Here is a 22,500-nt window from a genome sequence, read left to right on the forward strand (position 1 = left end):
CTTAACATGAGGCAGTGCTGAGAGGCTGCTAACTTAACATGAGCCAGTGCTGAGAGGCTGCTAACTTAACATGAGCCAGTGCTGAGAGGCTGCTAACTTAACATGAGCCAGTGCTGAGAGGCTGCTAACTTAACATGAGCCAGTGCTGAGAGGCTGCTAACTTAACATGAGCCAGTGCTGAGAGGCTGCTAACTTAAAGCCCTTCCGCTGACACATTAGCTGGGAATATAGGATGCTAAGGCAGGTCCACCCCACACCGAGGTTTGGACATGTCTCCTCTAACCTATAGACCAGGGCCATGTTCAAACCTTGCACCGTTTTGCTGCGGGGCAAAACATTTGCCCCCAACAGCGTGGAGCATTTTGCAACAGCTTTTGAGGTACATTAGATCCTGTTCGGGGTGATTCTGCACTTTCATTGGTTGGCTACTGTACAGTACGTACAAACACCTGTCACGCAGAGACGCAATTGGCTCAGAGAAAACAACCTGTAACAAACAAGATGCTCAATGCACTACGCACCTTTCCTTTTCTACTTCCTGTTTGCTGCATTTTGGGCCGATTGAAGCTGCCTCAGGACAAACCCTTAATCCTCACTTCTCTACTGGCCGTCACCTCCTGATGATGTCACGAGTCCTGATGATGTCACGAGTGCTGAGTGACATCATCACAAGCAGAAGTGTTTCCATGACAGAAATAACAACATGATGTCATGTCCCAGGTGTTGCTCTGTGAACTCACTGTGTTTATTGTAAAAATCCAACGTGTATGTTATAGCACTTACATTTGTCACCAAAACCCCAAAACACAGGTTAAACACTGCCTGTTGAGCCCCAGCGGAGCAGAGTCTGACCCGTGACATTGACCCGGGTGCTTTTACAGGTCAACTTACCTGGGTCTGACCTTTCACCCCAGCCACAAAGATGGACGACCCCTCGGATTTCAGCGCTCACTATTCTGCTTTACCACCACATCACCAATGATGCCTGGTCAGCAGCCACTTCAGCAGGTGAGCAGCCATCATGATCACAATAACCACATAATAACCAGAGAGAGAGAAGCGGTCAGTTAGTGGGGATGAGAGAGAGAGAGAGAGAGAGAGAGAGAGAGAGAGAGATTTCCATTTCAAAGAAGTGAAGCTGACTCGTCCCGGCTGCTACAGATAATGCACCCCACATTGCTTGCATCCTCCCATCCTATCTTCCTACCTTATTTCCTTTCCTTCCTTCTTTCTTTCTTTCTCTTCTCCTCATCCCTTCTTCCCCCGTCTTTTTCTTCTCATCCATTCAAACCCTTTCTTGTTCTGCTGTTCTGGTCTGTTTTCCACAACAGATTTGTTCTCAGCCTGATCCAGCTCCTCTCATTGATCTGATGGTCTTTTTTTTTATTGAGAATGGGTTCTCTGCTCTCTGACTGACTCATCTCATGGAGGTCTTAAGCTTAATTTATACTTATTAGAAAGTGTCGCTCAGCACATGGTCGCAGACGAAAAAGAAAGTGTCGCTCATGGTGTTGCACTTATACTTTATACTTACTTAAGTGCAGACAGCCAAGACAAGAGAGGAAATGCTGTCAGTGAAACCACCTCGGAGGCAAGATGTAAGGTACTTGGCCGCAGCCGCATATAAACGACACACAACCACACAACTCACATCCTCTCTCTCTGGGAAATTGGTCACGATGTTCTTTGTGATTTTCACGAAGTCATACATCAAGGACAGGCTGATAAAAATAGCGGGGACACGTTCATTCATTTCAATCGAGCGAAAACCAAAACAACGTCTATATAGCCAATCAGACTTGCGCGATACTATGACTACCTAGTCAGCGACACTAGACATTTCACCAGGTAGCAGCAGACACTGCTCGCCGACACTTGAAAGTGTCGACTCAAGTCCTCATTTCTGTCGGCGACCGTTTCAAAAGTGTCGCCAGACAAAGCATCAATTGGGCCTATCTTGTCTTCTTGTCATGGCTGTTGACAGATCTATCTGGACCATCCCATGACGGAGGTCTGTCCTCGACCAAACCTAGTCTTCATTGCTGAAGTAAATAAATGAAGGCTCTGATGATTATCGGACGTCACACAGGAACAACCGTCTCTGCAAATATCCCACCTAGCCCTGTTATTTAAATACATGACGTATATGGATTGGAAACATGAGCTGATCATAACTTATCATCCACCAAAAGAATTTAATTTGCATGGGTTTATCAGTTGAAGGTTCCCACGATAGTCTCAATATTATTTCAGAGGTCTTTCCACCCTGGCAAAAAAACACAATCTGGGTGAAACACTGCATGTTTGTCATGTTTGGCATGAAAATGGTCAAAGATATTCAGCATTGGCACAAAACATTTGGCTTCACTGCTCTTCACCATGGTGTTATGTCTGATGCATATTTGGCTGATCTCAATTTCCTCTTTTGGGCAGAAACTCAGCAGACGGAGCGTCTTGAGCTATATTTAAATTCCCTGCACATTTAATGCCTATTTAACTTAGCCTGTAAATTTCATGTACATTCAATTCAACTCTTATTTAACTCCCACTGATAATTCATGTAAATCCACTGCCTATTTAACGCCTATTTAACTCAGTCTGTAAATCTCATGTAAATTCAACGTAAATTCATATTTATCATCCACAGAACACTTCACCACTCATGTACATACTGTATATATTGACTCGATTTGATTGCACTCGCAACTTTGTGATTGTCTTTAGTTCTCTTCCTACTTCTTATCTCTGTATATTGATGTGACCGCTACGCTGCATACAGACACTAAGACAAATTCCTCCTATGTAACTTGCATACTGTGGCAATAAAAGTGATTCTGATTCTGATTCTGATCATTGAATGCAGCATGAGAAAGCGGTTGACCAGATACAGGTTCCTCTTGTAAATGTATTGAAAGCTTTGTGTCAAGGTCACTTCACAACACATTCCTCTCTATCAGGCCGTTTGGACCGGCACCAAGTCAAACATCAGTTGGCTCTGACTCTGAATAACGAACTGAAGAGAATTTAGCACGATTTGTTTGAACCAATACAGAATGTTCAACTTAAAGGTGTTTGTCCCCAATGGGAAAGCTTGCAGTGTGGTATAAAAAAAAAAGCAACAGAAGAATTAGACTGAATAGAGAGCCAAAGTGAACGTCACTTCCTGGTTCAGCACTGTACCAGAGATTTTCATCCGCCATTTATTTTCCCATAGACATTTCGTTAAATGCTTATAAAAAGAGTTTTACTTGTTCAAACCAAACGCTACAGATATATTTAGAAAGAGGAGAGACCGTATAACATTTAACTCGGACCAAAACGTTAAAGAAAATGCGGGTTTAAAGGGGAAAGACATTTGATGATGTTGTTTTTAGTCTTGGTCCGAGTGAAATGTTCTATGGTCTCTCCCGATTCTAAATATAGCTGAACCGTTTGGTTTGACGAAGTAAATCTATTTTTATAAACATTTTACGAAATGGCTATGGGAAAATAAATTGCAGAAGAAAATCTCTGGTACAGTGCTGAAGCAGGAAGTGACGTTCACTTTGCCTCTCTATAGGAGATATTTCCTGAGCAAGTTAGCACAGCCACTTCCTGAACAGAATGAGCTGAAAGTTAATTGTCTTCAAGCTAACAGACCCCCCAAAGTGTACGGTGCTCCATGCGGTGTGCATCCTGGCTCAGTGGGGTCAGATGGGTGGCAGCTAGAGGTGTGTCTGGGTGGCAGCTAGAGGTGTGTCTTACCCGTGTGCGGAGCGCTGCTGCTGGGCTGCAGGGAGGAGGACGCCGACGTGTCTCGATGGATCTGAAGAGAAACAGGAAGAGAGACGCTAACATCAGTCTCAGCTACATGTGACCGTCACCCGCGGAGGACAACACAGCAGCATGACGCTTTAGGAAACGCTGGCCAGCCCAGAACACAGGATGGAAGGCCGAGGAGCAGAACAAACACTTAGAAGAACCGCAGGCTTTTGTTAATGGAGATGATTAAATCTGGTTTAGTTGTGCCACACTGTGTGGCTCCACCTCTCCACCAGAAGACTCGTTTGGAAAGATGTTAGCTTTGCTCTGATTGCAGCCTTCAGAACGCACAGTCACAGTGACACTCCCCAGCTCACACACACACTCTAACGTACAGACACACACGCACACGCACACACACAAACAGACGCACACACACACACACACACACACACACACACACACACACACACACACACACACGCACACACACACATGGCCTGTCACAGCTCTGTGGTTGGCTGTAAACACACAACGCAGGGGCTCTGCTTCCTCTGTGGTCTGACTGTCTACACAACAGCTGTGTGTGTGTGTGTGTGTGTGTGTGTGTGTGTGTGTGTGTGTGTGTGTGTGGAGGGAGAGGGAAAGAGAGCGAGCAACAGCACTTGTTTGAGCTAGAAAAGGCACAGCCTCTCAGGCAACATGAAGGCTTGAACAGTTTGGCCAAAACTGGGTGGATTTGACTGACAGCTCTGACTGTGAATCTGATTTGACTGACAGCTCTGACTGTGAATCTGATTTGACTGACAGCTCTGAATGTGAATCTGATTTGACTGACAGCTCTGACTGTGAATCTGATTTGACTGACAGCTCTGACTGTGAATCTGATTTGACTGACAGCTCTGACTGTGAATCTGATTTGACTGACAGCTCTGAATGTGAATCTGATTTGACTGACAGCTCTGACTGTGAATCTGATTTGACTGACAGCTCTGACTGTGAATCTGATTTGACTGACAGCTCTGAATGTGAATCTGATTTGACTGACAGCTCTGACTGTGAATCTGATTTGACTGACAGCTCTGAATGTGAATCTGATTTGACTGACAGCTCTGAATGTGAATCTGATTTGACTGACAGCTCTGAATGTGAATCTGATTTGACTGACAGCTCTGACTGTGAATCTGATTTGACTGACAGCTCTGAATGTGAATCCGATTTGACTGACAGCTCTGAATGTGAATCCGATTTGACTGACAGCTCTGAATGTGAATCCGATTTGATTGACAGCTCTGAATGTGAATCTGATTTGACTGACAGCTCTGAATGTGAATCCGATTTGACTGACAGCTCTGAATGTGAATCTGATTTGACTGACAGCTCTGAATGTGAATCCGTTTTGACTGACAGCTCTGAATGTGAATCCGATTTGACTGACAGCTCTGAATGTGAATCTGATTAGACTGACAGCTCTGAATGTGAATCCGATTTGACTGACAGCTCTGAATGTGAATCCGATTTGACTGACAGCTCTGAAGGTGAATCTGATTTGACTGACAGCTCTGAATGTGAATCTGATTTGACTGACAGCTCTGAATGTTGTGAATGTGATTTGACTGACAGCTCTGAATGTGAATGTGATTTGACTGACAGCTCTGAATGTGAAGCCGACAGACACTCAGAAAAACTCATTGTGCTTTAAAGAACTCCATCCAGGAGTTCACCAAGACGTATTAATAATTCTAGTGGACCCGTGGGAGGTTCTGCCTCATTTACCTCCTTCTTCCTTGCTCCCTCTCTTCTGCCCTTCCCATTCTTTCCCAATCAGCTCCCTAACCTGCTCCATCCAGGCTCAGATCAAGTAGGCTTTAACGTGAAGCTGTAACCTTGTCTGTAGCTGTGTTTCCATTACAGTTTTTGGCAAAATAATTGCGATATTTCTACAACTTCGACAATGTACAATTGCGACTTGTAGGCGTTTCCATTGAAGTTGAGTTTGGTCTGACGGCGCACACACCTGAACGCAATTCACAGTTACACAGTGATTACGCACGGGGATCTGCCCATATCCCGTCCCCAGCATGCTCAAATCCAACCAATGGTCAATGCAAATCACAACATGAAGTTACAACGCATATAAACGTGCCTAATTATCAATTCAAAAGAAAATGAGTCGCAAAATGTTGCTGGCTGCGATGAATGCGAGCGCGACAGACAGAGGAAAAAAGGTAGCCTAATAGCCTACAACTGGTCCGATTTAGAGATGGAGGGGGAAAAAGGCTGATTTGGTTCAATAATCAGAATGTTGTGTATTATAACATTGCACCTGAAACGTGAGTAATTACTCAGTCACTGTATTCACTTCAGTCAGGAGCACCGCACCGGTGTGTGCTTTTCATCCACTCATCTCGCCGCTCAAATGCGCGCACAGGCAGCCTGCTGTCACCATGGACCGATTTCTGCCATTAAACATTATCTATTTTATATTTATTTTGCATAACACTCGTCTTTCTGCTAGCGTTGCTTCAAAGTTTTCCACTTGCAGCGGAGGTTTTGCCACGGCTTATCGAACCGTTTCTCCCTCATTTTCCGCTGCTTTTCCAAAGGAGAAGCTGGGTCACATGACGTGCTAATGCAGAAAAAGTGTTTCCATTACACTTTTGCGATAAACTGCTATATCGACACGTCTGAAAAACCACCTCATGAGAGCGCAAAAACGTTTTGCGATATTTGGGAGGTTTTTCGAAATTTACGTGTTTCCATTACCCAATTTCTATTGCGATATTTAGATTTTGCGCATTTCTGAGGGTAATGGAAACACGACTTGTGTCACACTGATCTGAAGGAATCCTCCAGACATCAATAAGAAGAACAGATCACTGATCTAAAGGAATCCTCCAGACATCAATAAGAAGAACAGATCACTGATCTAAAGGAATCCTCCAGACATCAATAAGAACAGATCACTGATCTAAAGGAATCCTCCAGACATCAATAAGAAGAACAGATCACTGATCTGAAGGAATCCTCCAGACATCAATAAGAACAGATCACTGATCTAAAGGAATCCTCCAGACATCAATAAGAACAGATCACTGATCTAAAGGAATCCTCCAGACATCAATAAGAACAGATCACTGATCTAAAGGAATCCTCCAGACATCAATAAGAAGAACAGATCACTGATCTAAAGGAATCCTCCAGACATCAATAAGAACAGCTCACTGATCTAAAGGAATCCTCCAGACATCAATAAGAACAGAGCACTGATCTAAAGGAATCCTCCAGACATCAATAAGAAGAACAGATCACTGATCTAAAGGAATCATCCAGACATCAATAAGAAGAACAGAGCACTGATCTAAAGGAATCCTCCAGACATCAATAAGAACAGCTCACTGATCTAAAGGAATCCTCCAGACATCAATAAGAACAGATCACTGATCTAAAGGAATCCTCCAGACATCAATAAGAAGAACAGATCACTGATCTAAAGGAATCCTCCAGACATCAATAAGAAGAACAGATCACTGATCTAAAGGAATCCTCCAGACATCAATAAGAAGAACAGATCACTGATCTGAAGGAATCCTCCAGACATCAATAAGAAGAACAGAGCACTGATCTAAAGGAATCCTCCAGACATCAATAAGAACAGATCACTGATCTAAAGGAATCCTCCAGACATCAATAAGAAGAACAGATCACTGATCTAAAGGAATCATCCAGACATCAATAAGAACAGATCACTGATCTAAAGGAATCATCCAGACATCAATAAGAACAGATCACTGATCTGAAGGAATCCTCCAGACATCAATAAGAACAGAGCACTGATCTAAAGGAATCCTCCAGACATCAATAAGAACAGACCACTGATCTAAACGAATCCTCCAGACATCAATAAGAACAGATCACTGATCTAAAGGAATCCTCCAGACATCAATAAGAAGAACAGATCACTGATCTAAAGGAATCCTCCAGACATCAATAAGAACATATCACTGATCTAAAGGGATCATCCAGACATCAATAAGAACATATCACTGATCTAAAGGAATCCTCCAGACATCAATAAGAACATATCACTGATCTAAAGGAATCCTCCAGACATCAATAAGAACATATCACTGATCTAAAGGAATCCTCCAGACATCAATAAGAAGAACAGATCACTGATCTAAACGAATCCTCCAGACATCAATAAGAACATATCACTGATCCAAAGGGATCCTCCAGACATCAATAAGAAGAACAGATCACTGATCTAAACGAATCCTCCAGACATCAATAATAAGAACATATCACTGATCTAAAGGAATCCTCCAGACATCAATAAGAACAGATCACTGATCTAAAGGAATCATCCAGACATCAATAAGAAGAACAGATCACTGATCTAAAGGAATCCTCCAGACATCAATAAGAACATATCACTGATCTAAAGGGAGAGCAAACGTCTCGCTAACAGAGTAGCAGGGTTCATATTCTGCACTGTGATTTGAATTAATCCAGAAATGGACCACAGCTGTGAATATGATGAGGGAGCCACATGACCGCTGTGCAGGCCTCAGCCAATTAAACCAACATGTTAATCAATGTATTAAACACTTTCTATGAAGGTCATGACTATAATACATTATGAGCACATTCACAAGACATTATAATGCATTTATAAGGCTTTATAAAACATTTTATAAATGTTTATAATCATGCATGGCAACGTATAACAAGTTTTACACTTCCCTTATATTTACATATTAACACCAGCTGTATCATCTCACATGTTACCCTCCTCCTCCTGCTGATGCAGCTCTCAATCATATCAGATAGAAACGGGCTTTCAGAACTGCAGTCAGGTCGGCAATTAAATAACTCATTAATTACAAAGCCCGTGTGTGCGTTATAATTATTCAACAGTTTGCCATGTGTCCAATGATAACGAATGTCCCTGGAACACAATGTGACTTTTAATAATTACCAGGCAGCCGCCACAACATGTCACCTTGTGAGTGAGTGTGTGTGTGTGTGTGTGTGTGTGTGAGTGAGTGAGTGAGTGAGTGAGTGAGTGAGTGAGTGAGTGAGTGTGTGTGTGTGTGTGTGTGTGTGTGTGTAACCATGACACACATGTACATTCATTCATAACGCACTAAAGATCAGCTGGGAGGATAGACCAACACCAGTGTCCTGGAAGAAGATTCAAGATTCAAGATTCAAGTTTATTATTTGTCCCCGAAGGGCAATTTGTGTGCAGCAGACATAAAAAGCATAGCGAATACATGAAAAAACAGAACATGAACAAATTAAAACAAACATGGAGCATGGCAGCAGTTTTCCAGCAGAAAAAGGATCAAGTAAACACAGGATAAAATAAATAAAAACAAAAATAAAAACACACCTCAAAGGATCTGTACGATGTACTTAAAAGTAGTAAAGACACGTACAATGTACTTAAAAGTAGTAAGAGACACGTGCATGAACTTAAAAGTAATAAGAGTCCAGGACTATTTGAGCTCACATAAATAGGTAGGTAAAAAATAAATAAAGATATATCTCGAATATAAAATATATAAAGAATATTTATAGCAGCAATACCTACCTAAGAAGAGAGACAAGGAGAGAGAGTGCATCATCTCCTCCGCCCAGCAGCGTTTAAGCTGCACGAGAGAGAGAAAAGAGAGCGAGAGAGAGAGAGAGAGAGAGAGTGCACTATCTCCTCCTCTCAGCAGCATTTAAAGCTGTTATGGAAACAGGAACGAAGGACAGTTTATATCTGTTTCTCGTAGCCCTCGGAACCTTTAGCCGAAGGCCCGAAGGGAGCAGCACATACTCTGAACAGAGAGGATGAGTATCGTCCATGCGAATGGACATGGCCTTTTTAAGCACCTGTTTGTTAAAAATGTGGTCCAGGCTACTAAAATTTACTCCGGCTATTTTTGATGCCGCTCTCACGATCCTCCCGAGAGAGTTCCTCCCTTGAATACCAAGGTTTCCAACATCCACACCATCACTGCCACCATCGTCCAACACCAGCTCAGAGGGTCTGGCCACGTCATCAGTACGCCTGACTCTCGCCTGCCAAAACAACTCCTATATTCCCAGCTACTCATAGGAAAACGTAGCCTGGTTCCATCCAGGCCTTCGAAGCCACGCCCACTCCACAGATTTGGCTCTTCTTGGTCTGGCATCGCCATGTGCAAACAATATTTCTCCGGTTGAAAATCCAATCACAGGCGCTGATTGGCTAACGTTGTTGTCAGTCATGCACAACAGAAACAGACACAGCTGTGGCCAAAGCAGACAGCAGTTTAACACACCGGCCTACCGCGCCGTAGCTACTAACGTCAAGCAGTTAAAGTCGACCGACTTTGTACTTTTCGTTTTGACGAACGTCTTATTAGTTACTGCAGTGTACGATAAGACGTTCGTTAAAACGAAAAGTACAAAGTCGGCCGACTTTGGCTGCTTAACTCATTGAGTGCCATGGACGGACATGTTCGTCATTTCAAATAGTAACGTAGAGTGCCAAGGACGGACATGTTCGTCAATTGCGTTTTTTGACGGTGGGGCGTCGATCAAAGCCTTCTGCCTCTCCTGTACAAATATTATAGCTATTGGAGGTCTATAACCTATTTTACAGAACCCTTAGGTGGCGACAGTGCTCTCCAGGTTAACAGAAAGGCAGAGAAAAACAGAGAATAAGTCGTTGGGGAAACGGAAATCGCATCGCATCCGTATGCATCGATATGCATGAAGCGTTTTAACGTTAGATGTGCCTGCAGCAGGCAGCAGCCAATCTGCTCCCACAATTGAGCTCCTCCATGTCCGCTGCGACAGGCTGTCGCCGACAGCCCATTCGCATGATCAGCCGTTATTATTCTCAACTGGAAGCATACAGTAGTAGCCGGTGACAAACACACGCGGAAAAAGCTGGATGTCGCCGACGCGCACGCAGAGCAGCACACAACACTGACCCAGACAGACCCAGGCAGCAGGACAGGGTTGGCAAACGCAAGCCAGAATATCCGATGCCCACCAGCAGCAAATCAAGATCAGCAAGAAGCTGCAACCAGCAGCGCACGCAGGGGCCAGCGCTGCTGGTTGCAGCTAAAAATATTATTCTGCCAAACAAAATTCCCTGGCCTTCACTGTTTTATTGAAGGAAATTATTTTTGAGGTGTGACTACATCAGAAAATTAGCTTCAGAGTCAGTGATGTGTTTGAAATGTTTAATTTCACAAAAGGGCCATTATCTCAGCTTCTAGAAAAAAACTGCTCTTTTTTGTTAAATCAAGCTATCTTCTCCGGCTGATAAATAAAGAACGGAAAATGATATCAATAAACCTGTTTTTGCTGATGATAGAAAAGAGTCTCATCGTTCTTTTTGCGTGTTCATTGTTTACATAGTAATATCACACAATATTCTGTGGGCCTCGAGAAATCACTGAAAAAAGCCCTGAAACTCTGGCACTGGGAGCGTCCGTTCTCCAAAAGTGGCTGGCACTCAATGAGTTAAGGTGGAGAAGCTGGCTAGCATTAGCTAGCTACGTTAGCTTGCCCTGCCGTGCCGTCCGGTTGCCTCGGGAAGAGCCTGGAGACGCGAGGTGGTTAGGTTGCCGTGGACTGGACACCTTGGTCTCTGCTGATTGGTTAAGGAAGACCGAAGCCCGCCCCCCGTCATAGAAATGCTCTGAAGTGAGTGCAATCTCAGACCAGAAGAGGAAATGAGTTTATGAGCTGACGATGAAGTCTGAATATCAGGCTAAAGAAAACGTGTGTGTGGGTGTGTTCAGGTCACATTGAAGGCAGAGTTCAGGAGGGAGTGTGTTACCTCCAGAATTCCAGGGAAACTGCAGCAGTTCCAGACTTTCAGTCAAACCCCACTGAGGCACGGTCCCTCCAGCCACTAAATGGATCCGATAGCACTTCCTTAATCAGCAGGTCTGGACTGGACACTCCTCTCTGGCACATTATCAAAATAAACCCTGGGTCCTAAAGAGCACAGGGTCCACACAGTGAAACAGCCTGACTATCAGCTCATTTCTCTGCGGCACCGGCGAGCTGGCATGAGTCGATGTTTAGTCTTCTGACTAAATCACAGGAGGAAGTGAAACAGCACAGAGGTACGACAGTAAGAAAATAGACTTACAACTGAGAGGGACTGTTAAGAATGAAAACAAGAGAGGAAACCAGAAGTGAAAGACAGAGTATAGTAGTGTAGCCCTATCAGTGAGAAAAGTAGAGAACGGAGACAGACTGTAGCTACTTTCACACATGGTTAGTAAATTACCAGGATAACCTTTCAGAGACTGCTAGTGATTTTCATTATTCACACATGCAGGTACATTCAGGGACATGTCTGTCCTAACACCTCTTCACATGTCAAAGCAATGCTGGGACAGATGGGACAAGGGACAGTCAAGGGACAGAGAGGGGGGGTCTGAGGTGTGCAGCTGGGGGGAAGGGGGGGGGGGTAACTTAACGTAACCCGTTAAGTGCCTTTCCTTCCATGCTATGTTACTGCTGTCATTCACATTGAGTAACAGCCATGCAGGGATATGAGGTATTCCCTGGAATGTTACTAGGTCTTGTTGCAGGGGGATTCCCTGGAATGTTACTAGGTCTTGTTGCAGGGGGATTCCCTGGAATGTTACTAGGTCTTGTTGCAGGGATATTATCTGGAATGTTACTAGGTCTTGTTGCAGGGGGATTCCCTGGAATGTTACTAGGTCTTGTTGCAGGGGTATTCCCTGGAATGTTACTAGGTCTTGTTGCAGGGGTATTCCCGGGAATGTTACTAGGTCTTGTTGCAGGGGGATTCTCTGGAATGTTACTAGGTCTTGTTGCAGGGGGATTCTCTGGAATGTTACTAGGTCTTGTTGCAGGGGGATTCTCTGGAATGTTACTAGGTCTTGTTGCAGGGGGATTCTCTGGAATGTTACTAGGTCTTGTTGCAGGGGCATTCCCTGGAATGTTACTAGGTCTTGTTGCAGGGGGATTCCCTGGAATGTTACTAGGTCTTGTTGCAGGGGCATTCCCTGGAATGTTACTAGGTCTTGTTGTAGAGGTATTGCAGGGGTATTCCCTGGAATGTTACTAGGTCTTGTTGCATGGGGATTCCCTGGAATGTTACTAGGTCTTGTTGCAGGGGTATTCCCTGGAATGTTACTAGGTCTTGTTGTAGAGGTATTGCAGGGGTATTCCCTGGAATGTTACTAGGTCTTGTTGCAGGGGGATTCCCTGGAATGTTACTAGGTCTTGTTGCAGGGGGATTCTCTGGAATGTTACTAGGTCTTGTTGCAGGGGTATTCCCTGGAATGTTACTAGGTCTTGTTGCAGGGGTATTCCCTGGAATGTTACTAGGTCTTGTTGCAGGGATATTCCCTGGAATGTTACTAGGTCGTGTTGCAGGGATATTCCCTGGAATGTTACTAGGTCTTGTTGCAGGGATATTCTCTGGAATGTTACTAGGTCTTGTTGCAGGGATATTCCCTGGAATGTTACTAGGTCTTGTTGCAGGGGTATTCCCTGGAATGTTACTAGGTCTTGTTGCAGTGGTATTCCCTGGAATGTTACTAGGTCTTGTTGCAGGGGTATTCCCTGGAATGTTACTAGGTCTTGTTGCAGGGGTATTCCCTGGAATGTTACTAGGTCTTGTTGCAGTGGTATTCCCTGGAATGTTACTAGGTCTTGTTGCAGGGGTATTTCCTGGAATGTTACTAGGTCTTGTTGCAGGGGTATTTCCTGGAATGTTACTAGGTCTTGTTGCAGGTATATTCCCTGGAATGTTACTAGGTCTTGTTGCAGGTATATTCCCTGGAATGTTACTAGGTCTTGTTGCAGGGGTATTCCCTGGAATGTTACTAGGTCTTGTTGCAGGGGTATTCCCTGGAATGTTACTAGGTCTTGTTGCAGGTATATTCCCTGGAATGTTACTAGGTCTTGTTGCAGGGGTATTCCCTGGAATGTTACTAGGTCTTGTTGCAGGGGTATTCCCTGGAATGTTACTAGGTCTTGTTGCAGGGGGATTCCCTGGAATGTTACTAGGTCTTGTTGCAGGGGTATTATCTGGAATGTTACTAGGTCTTGTTGCAGGGGTATTCCCTGGAATGTTACTAGGTCTTGTTGCAGGGGTATTCTCTGGAATGTTACTAGGTCTTGTTGCAGGGGGATTCCCTGGAATGTTACTAGGTCTTGTTGCAGGGGGATTCCCTGGAATGTTACTAGGTCTTGTTGCAGGGGGATTGCCTGGAATGTTACTAGGTCTTGTTGCAGGGGGATTCCCTGGAATGTTACTAGGTCTTGTTGCAGGGGTATTCTCTGGAATGTTACTAGGTCTTGTTGCAGGGGGATTGCCTGGAATGTTACTAGGTCTTGTTGCAGGGGGATTCCCTGGAATGTTACTAGGTCTTGTTGTGGGAAATTGGTGGTGCAGAATTTGAATTTCCCTGGATATCGATCCCTGCTCTCATTCGTACTGTACATGAGCCCATGCAGGAAGTGCGTTAGGACAGTCCAGAGAAAAGCAGCAAAAAAAGTAACGTGCAAAAAAAAAAAAAAAAATCAAAGACAGAAGACAGAAGACAGAGAAAGATGAGTGAGTCCCAGTGGGCCAGGTCTAACCTCCCAGAATGCTTTGGGGCGTGGGGGGGGGGGGGGGGGGCTTGGCACAGTTTTAAAGCAATTAACCCTCAACTGTCACACAGTGCTCTATTGACAGGCCTGTTGAAACCCAGAGAGAGAAACACTGGGCTCTGTTGTCCAGGCCTGGGAGTGGTGTGTGTCTGTGTGTGTGTGTGTGTGTGTGTGTGTGTGTGTGTGTGTGTGTGTGTGTGTGTGTGTGTGTGTGTGTGTGTGTGTGTGTGTGTGTGTGTGTGTGTGTGTGTGTGTGTGTGTGTGTGTGTGTGTGTGTGACACACTGCGGCCATCCACATTCACTCATAACCCACTAAACCCAGAGACAGACACACACAGACAGACATATACACACACACACACACACACACACACACACACACCACTCCCAGGCCTGGACACAGTATATACACACACACACACACAGACATACACACACACTGTATGCGTTTACATCAGTGTTGTAATGTGCAAATATGACTGTACCCGCATTTGCTCATTGTCTTTTTGAAGGCACACACACACACACACAAACACACCACACCACAAAAGCACACACAGACGGCATAGGCACATTCAAGCCAAAACACACATATGCAAGCACGCATACATGCAAGCACGCACGCACGCACGCACGCACGCACACACACACACACACACACACACACACACACACACACACACACACACACACACACACACACACACACACATCTTTTCCCACAGGCAGCTGTGTTCAGATATCAAACAGAGCTCGCTGAGAGAGAACAAACATGCTGACGAGGACAGATTAGCTGGTCACGGAGGGGGCACACACACACACACACACACACACACACACACACAGTACTCAGAAGTGGGTGTGACTGGTAAAGGTTTGCCAGTGATTGCAGCTAAATTGCACAGGCTAGACAGCTTGACTTGAAGCTGACCGTACTAACGACTAGGGCTGGGTTAAAAAAATTGATTCTCCGATTTTTATTTTAATCCTTTGATATCGATTCATATGTCGAGATCATTTTTTTTTTTTAAATAAACAGGCTATAATATTATAGGCTATGTGTGGTAGTTGAAACATAGTTTCAAGTTGACGTTTATTTATGTTTGTAGTTGAAACAAAAACATAAATACTGTAGGCTACATGAATGGAAATGTTTCATCATTAATATCTACTTTTAGAAATGATATAGGCTGAAATCAAATCACTGTGCATAATTGTGAAAGTGTCTTTATTGACAGATGAAAAGGCTGTTATTTACCCTTTATCACCACCTGGTGAGTAAATACATGTGTAACTAAAACCATTAAAATTGACAACCGGTCCACAACTTTTTTTTCCAATGTATCTACCGGTCCTTGGCGCAAAAAAGGTTGGAAACCCCTGTGTTACATAACTGGACAATCATGTAATTCAGGTTACAGCTCAAAAAACATGTTTTAGTATCACTAACCAAATCAATATTGAAATTAATCGAATCGGAATCGAATCGAATCGGGATTCATCGATTCGGAACCTTGTGAATCGGAATCGAATCGATTCTTGAAATTTTAACCAATACCCAGCCCTAGTAACGACAGTGAGTGGATAGAGAGGACAGTAGGTAGGTTGTCACCTGGTTACACTCCATTTCCATCCTCAGTCTGACATTGCCTCCACTCTAACTGATTTGCATAGGGGGAATCCCAGAGGGGGATTAGATTTTCCCTAACCAATCACTAGAGAGCAACGTATCCCTAACCAATCACTAGAGAGCAACGTATACGACCGCCTGAATATAATCCAGTGGGGAGAATGCAAAAATCATCTCCCCTTTCAATAAATGCCTTCAAAGCAGAGTTCTGTTCGCATTTCAAAGTAATTGGTACTGATTGGATAATCATTGGCCCACATGGTGCTCATTGGACCGAACGTTTCAACATGAAGAATGACATGTTGCACCTGACATTATATGGGTTAGGAGTCTGTCTGTGATACAACTCTGCTCAGTTAATAGTGGACACCAGCTGATCCAATTTAAAGCTGATCAATGGTGATAAAGCTGATAAAGCTGATCCAATTTAAAGTCACTCACCGTCTTCACTATTCTAAGCATAAGTTGCACAAGATCTACCCTTCTGTCTCACCGCTGTGTGACAGGTGTCAGGGGTCAGAGGGCACTCTGTCTCATGCCTTCTGGTTTCGATGGTGACCATATGACTGAAGAATGAAAGAATACAAGGCAACCTGGATCAGAGAGGCTTCTTCGGTCATTCCTCCTCTCGTCTAATGTCTCCTCATTCAGGCCAATGATGCATCTTCATTGCTCCTCTGGTATCAATCATTTACAGTAGATCTCTCTTGGCCCCGTTCACAGGGAGGTCAGCCCCACCTACAGTACAAGACTCCTGGTAGTGATTCAGTGTCTTGCTCCAGAGCACTTGAGCAGGGTGGGGGTTCGAGCCCGTGTCCTGTAGCTGAAGGACGCTCTATCTATCTAAACACTAGGCCGCCCTGCCGACCTTTGACATCCTAGTCATTTCTGTGACTGGTTCAGCAGCGAGGAAGCAGCCCCACCGTCTGAAAGCGGCGCCCAGATGTGCACAGGCCAGTGCATATTTTAGGCGTCGGGGGAATGTAAACTGTACCCAATAAAAACACATCTGGTTTAAAAATAAAGAGTACGCCGGAGGAAGGAGGCCTTGGACCACCGCCATGTCTCTAAGTAGGCAGGCAGCCACAGACTCTGCAACAGACAGACTGAAGGGCTGACTGACTGAATGACTGTTTTTTGTAGCCAGGTTGTGTAGTACGCGCTTTGATCCCAGAGGGCAGAGCTGAGGCCACGCCCACGCTACGCACAGCTCGGAAGAGCACTGGATTCACACAGGTGAACAGGTGGTGAAAAGCAAACTAATCACCCTGCAAGACACAACCAATCAACCGCTGCATGATGGGACACCCCTGTACCTCCTCAGAGGTCAGAGGTCAGGCGCAGGTACAGAACAGCAGTTCTGGAGCTGGTAGGGATTTAGTGTCTTCTTGCTCAATAAAGCTCCTTTCAGATTGGGTCAAAAAACCTCTAAGATCCACGAACATCTGCATTTTGTTGGTGGATGCAGTGTCTTGCTCAAGGACACTTGGACTACTGCTCAAACCCTTTCGTCGCTATGAAACAACAATAAGAACTCTTGCTACATGCTACAACTTGCTACAGGCTGAAAACGGTACGTTTTGACTACACACCACACGGTCACGTCCACTTCATTTTGATGGAGCAGAGCCTGCACCCCGTGAGCACTGCTGCACCCCTTTTCACGGAGCTTGCCGACAGATTTCCGATGCAAGTCAAAAGTCTGTCTCAAGAGATTAGTAGTTAGCAGACTGGTTCCAGCACAGTGAGTGACTGTACGGTGGGTGAGTGCAGTGATGATGTGTTCTGTGACTCCAGGAGCAGGAGCAGGAGCAGGAGCAGGAGCAGGAGCAGGAGCAGGAGCAGGAGCAGGAGCAGGAGCAGGAGCAGGAGCAGGAGCAGGAGCAGGAGCAGGAGCAGGAGGAGGAGCAGGAGCAGGAGGGATGCTGGGATGTGAAACGCTGGTTGGAATGAAGTCATTTGGCTAAATGCCCGTTTCCATCTGAGGCCAGAGGAAACCGTCAGCGCTGTCGTTGCTTTTTCCCACACCGTCACCACTCTCTCTCTCCTGCTCACTGTCTCTCTCTCTCTCTCTCTCTCTATCCTGCTCACTGTCTCTCTCTCTCTCTCTCTCTCTCGCTCTATCCTGCTCACTGTCTCTCTCTCTCTCTCCTGCTCACTGTCTCTCTCTCTCTCTCTCCTGCTCACTGTCTCTCTCTCTCTCTCTCTCTCTCTCTCCTGCTCACTGTCTCTCTCTCTCTCTCTCTCCTGCTCACTGTCTCTCTCTCTCTCCTGCTCACTGTGTCTCTCTCTCTCTCTCTCTCTCTCTCTCTCTCTCTCTCTCTCTCTCTCTCGCTCTATCCTGCTCACTGTCTCTCTCTCTCTCTCTCCTGCTCACTGTCTCTCTCTCTCTCTCTCTCTCTCTCGCTCTATCCTGCTCACTGTCTCTCACTCTCTCTCTGTCTGTCTCTCAATCTCTCTCCCTCTCTCCATCTCCTTCTCTCTCTCTCAATCTCTCTCCCCTCTCTTTCCATCTCCTGCTCTCTCTCTCTCTCTCTCTCTCTCTCTCTCTCTGTCTGTCATCATTGTTAGGTTATGGTGAAGAGAGAAGTTGACATCAGGAAGGAACCAGTTTAGAAAGTGACAGTTCCACTTCATATATATTTACCACCACCCAGTACCTCCAGGGCCACACCTCCTCCCATTACCTCCTACAGTACTGTCTCACAAACATACAGTGGAGGTGCTAGTCTGTCTGTATAGATGTAGCACTCTTAACTCATACAACACACATACTGTACACATTTTAATGCATGTATCAATCCATATGGCCTGATCAAACTACCCCCCCTGCTGCTAAACCAGGCTCAGGGTCTATGTAGAGATCTGGCTTAGCACATGTTTGTCATTGGGAAAATCTAGTAGGGATGTTCCAGGATCCCCATCACTGATGTTTGGTGGAATTATACAGAAGGACTAACTGGAGGACTAACAGGAGGACTAACAGGAGGACTAACAGGAGGACTAACAGAAGGACTAACAGGAGGTCTAACAGGAGGACTAACAGGAGGACTAACAGAAGGACTAACAGGAGGACTAACATAAGGACTAACAGGAGGACTAACAGGAGGACTAACAGAAGGACTAACAGGAGGACTAACAGGAGGACTAACAGGAGGAGTAACAGGAGGAGTAACAGGAGGACTAACAGGAGGACTAACAGAAGGACTAACAGAAGGACTAACAGGAGGACTAACAGGAGGAGTAACAGGAGGACTAACAGGAGGACTAACAGGAGGACTAACAGGAGGACTAACAGGAGGACTAACAGGAGGAGTAACAGGAGGACTAACAGGAGGACTAACAGGAGGACTAACAGGAGGACTAACAGGAGGACTAACAGGAGGAGTAACAGGAGGACTAACAGAAGGACTAACAGGAGGACTAACAGGAGGACTAACAGGAGGAGTAACAGGAGGACTAACAGGAGGACTAACAGGAGGAGTAACAGAAGGACTAACAGGAGGACTAACAGAAGGGAGTAACAGGAGGACTAACAGGAGGACTAACAGAAGGACTAACAGAAGGAGTAACAGGAGGACTAACAGGAGGACAAAACCAGTGGCTACAATCAGCTACAAGAAAGAGCCACACTGGGTTCTTTATTACTTTAAAAACAATAGTTGTTTCTACCCACCTAACCAAAACAACCCTGGAAGAACCTGTTTTCCTGTGCAAAATGCTAGATGATCCTGCTCAATTGCTCCTAATTAAAGTGGCAGAGCATCATTAACTTTTATGCACAGTCCTTCAACAGAGAAGATAGATGGAGTCTCACCGTGCAGCCAGCGTGCTCCACAAACCACACTCCACCCTAACATAATCAGTGCTCTCCGGCTGGAGGACCATCAACAACCATGCAATCATCTCCCAGGGTGCAACACAGCACAACCCGTCACAACATAGCAGACAGACGGCTCCACGTTTGCCAGAGCGTTTCGAAGCAGCTATGTGGCCGCTTCCATCAGCTCGTGTTTATGTTTTACTGGAGGAAACAGTTTGTTTCAGGAATAAACTTGACTTCTGACAAGGTAGAAATTGGCACAGTATACAACTGCCGGCCTTTTGCCATCAGGACTCTTTAGGACAACCTGCCTGAGGAGGAGCTGCGAAATCACCTCTTAAAAACGACTTTTATAGACTTGAATTTAAGTAATGATCTTTTATTAACTGTCTTTGACCTGCCTTTTATGGTCGGTTTACTTTTATGTTGCCCTATCCCTGCTTTTAAATGTCGTCCCTTCCGAGCTGCCAGTGCTTCTGTTGTAAATGTGATGTTCTGAAGCACTTTGAAAAGTTGTATACTACAAACTATTAGTCGTAAATAGTAGCAGCATAATCCTACTGAAGAACTTTGCTTGAAAGTCTGGATGGGCAGCCTACCTTGATCAGAACCACGTCCACAGCTCTCTCCCCCTTGGCGCAGAGGCTATACCTCCGCTTGTGTCGTTCGTACATTTCCCCCCAAAGAAATATCCAGAGCAGACTTTGTGAGTGGAAGGTTAGAATCCAGCAGCAGAACAGTGGTGAGGAGAAGGTTAGAATCCAGCAGCAGAACAGTGGTGAGGAGAAGGTTAGAATCCAGCAGCAGAACAGTGGTGAGGAGAAGTGAAGCTGTCTGCTAAGCTTCACATCTGGCTGCAGAAGCAGCCTTCCTCCAGACTCTTCCACTGACTCTGCTCCCTCCCTCCTTCTCTCGCTCCCTCCCTCTTCTCTTCTCTTCTCCTGCCTCTGAACTTTTCTCTGCCTCTCCTCCTTCTCAATCGCTCTCCCCCTCTCTGTGAGTTACGGTCTTAGCTGTGGGTCAGCCAATAGGAATACAAGCTTCTCTGTGACAGACAGACTGTGTCTGAGTCAGACTACTCAATACTACAGTATCACAGTAGGATCCAGTACCCTGTAATAACATTAACAGCACTACATTAAAAATACTACAGTATCACAGTAGGATCCAGTACACTCAGTGTACTAACATTAACAGCAGATGTGCTTCTAGTTCTCAGGATGCTGCTCTTTGAATGGAGTTGCTGGTTAGAATCCCACGTCTGATCAGTTTTTCAACAGATGATTTTTCAGCAGCTGGAATGATTGTACGGAGCATAATCGCATGTACCCCTAACAACAATTTGATATTAGCTTTACATGTTGATGCAAACTAGTTTGATTGGCTCCACAGAGGGTTGACTCACTCACGTTCCAACTCATCAGGGAACAAAAATACATTTCCATTGTTGCTTGTTCATGTTGCCCCCGCCTCCCTTTCATTTGTCGATGTGATTGGCTGAGTGGCTTGACTGTGTGAAGCTAGCTGGCTAGGATAGAGAAGCTGTACGGGCAGACAATCACAACAACTAAACATGGTCGTGCAGGTTTCATTGTGAAGTGTAGTGACATGAAAGAGGAGCCAAGGAAGAGCCAGGTCTAGTTGACTGACTGATGAAGCAGACATTGTAGTAGCTTTGCTTGATAGGAATAGCACAAGCTAACTAGACCAGTGGTTCTCAAAGTGGTCCTTCAGGGAGTTAGGAATAGCACAAGCTAACTAGACCAGTGGTTCTCAAAGCGGTCCTTCTGTGGGTTAGGAATATCACAAGCTAACTAGACCAGTGGTTCTCAAAGTGGTCCTTCAGGGAGTTAGGAATATCACAAGCTAACTAGACCAGTGGTTCTCAAAGTGTTCCTTCTGGGGCTTAGGAATAGCACAAGCTAACTAGACCAGTGGTTCTCAAAGTGTTCCTTCTGGGGCTTAGGAATAGCACAAGCTAACTAGACCAGTGGTTCTCAAAGTGTTCCTTCTGGGGCTTAGGAATAGCACGAGCTAACTAGACCAGTGGTTCTCAAAGTGTTCCTTCTGGGGCTTAGGAATAGCACGAGCTAACTAGACCAGTGGTTCTCAAAGTGGTCCTTCTGTGGGTTAGGAATATCACAAGCTAACTAGACCAGTGGTTCTCAAAGTGGTCCTTCTGTGGTTTAGGATTAGCATGAGCTAACTAGACCAGTGGTTCTCAAAGTGGTCCCTCTGTGGGTTAGGAATAACACAAGCTAACTAGACCAGTGGTTCTCAAAGTGGTTCTTCTGTGGGTTAGGAATAACACAAGCTAACTAGACCAGTGGTTCTCAAAGTGGTCCTTCAGGGGCTTAGGAATAGCACGAGCTAACTAGACCAGTGGTTCTCAAAGTGGTCCTTCTGTGGGTTAGGAATAGCATGAGCTAACTAGACCAGTGGTTCTCAAAGTGGTCCTTCTGTGGGTTAGGAATAGCACGAGCTAACTAGACCAGTGGTTCTCAAAGTGGTCCTTCTGTGGGTTAGGAATAGCACGAGCTAACTAGACCAGTGGTTCTCAAAGTGGTCCTTCTGTGGGTTAGGAATAGCACAAGCTAAGTAGACCAGTGGTCGTTGGCCGTCCGAGCGACAGAGACAGAGCGATAGGGTGAAAATTCGCTCGTCGCCCGA

The 22,500-nt window shown here is 45.1% G+C and overlaps 1 long non-coding RNA gene across 1 annotated transcript in view; it reads right to left on the minus strand.

Annotated features, from left to right (window-relative positions):
* Positions 1 to 22,500, minus strand: part of LOC310771081 — a 41,825-nt gene that overhangs the window by 10,882 nt on the left and 8,443 nt on the right. Inside the window, exon 2 of the long non-coding RNA XR_014552381.1 lies at positions 3,745 to 3,805. This is a non-coding gene — a long non-coding RNA (uncharacterized lncRNA). The remainder of the gene's footprint in view (positions 1 to 3,744; positions 3,806 to 22,500) is intronic.

Source organism: Poromitra crassiceps, assembly GCF_964638095.1.
Source record: "Poromitra crassiceps genome assembly, contig: HAP1_SCAFFOLD_346, whole genome shotgun sequence".
In the NCBI taxonomy this organism is placed as follows: domain Eukaryota; kingdom Metazoa; phylum Chordata; class Actinopteri; order Beryciformes; family Melamphaidae; genus Poromitra; species Poromitra crassiceps.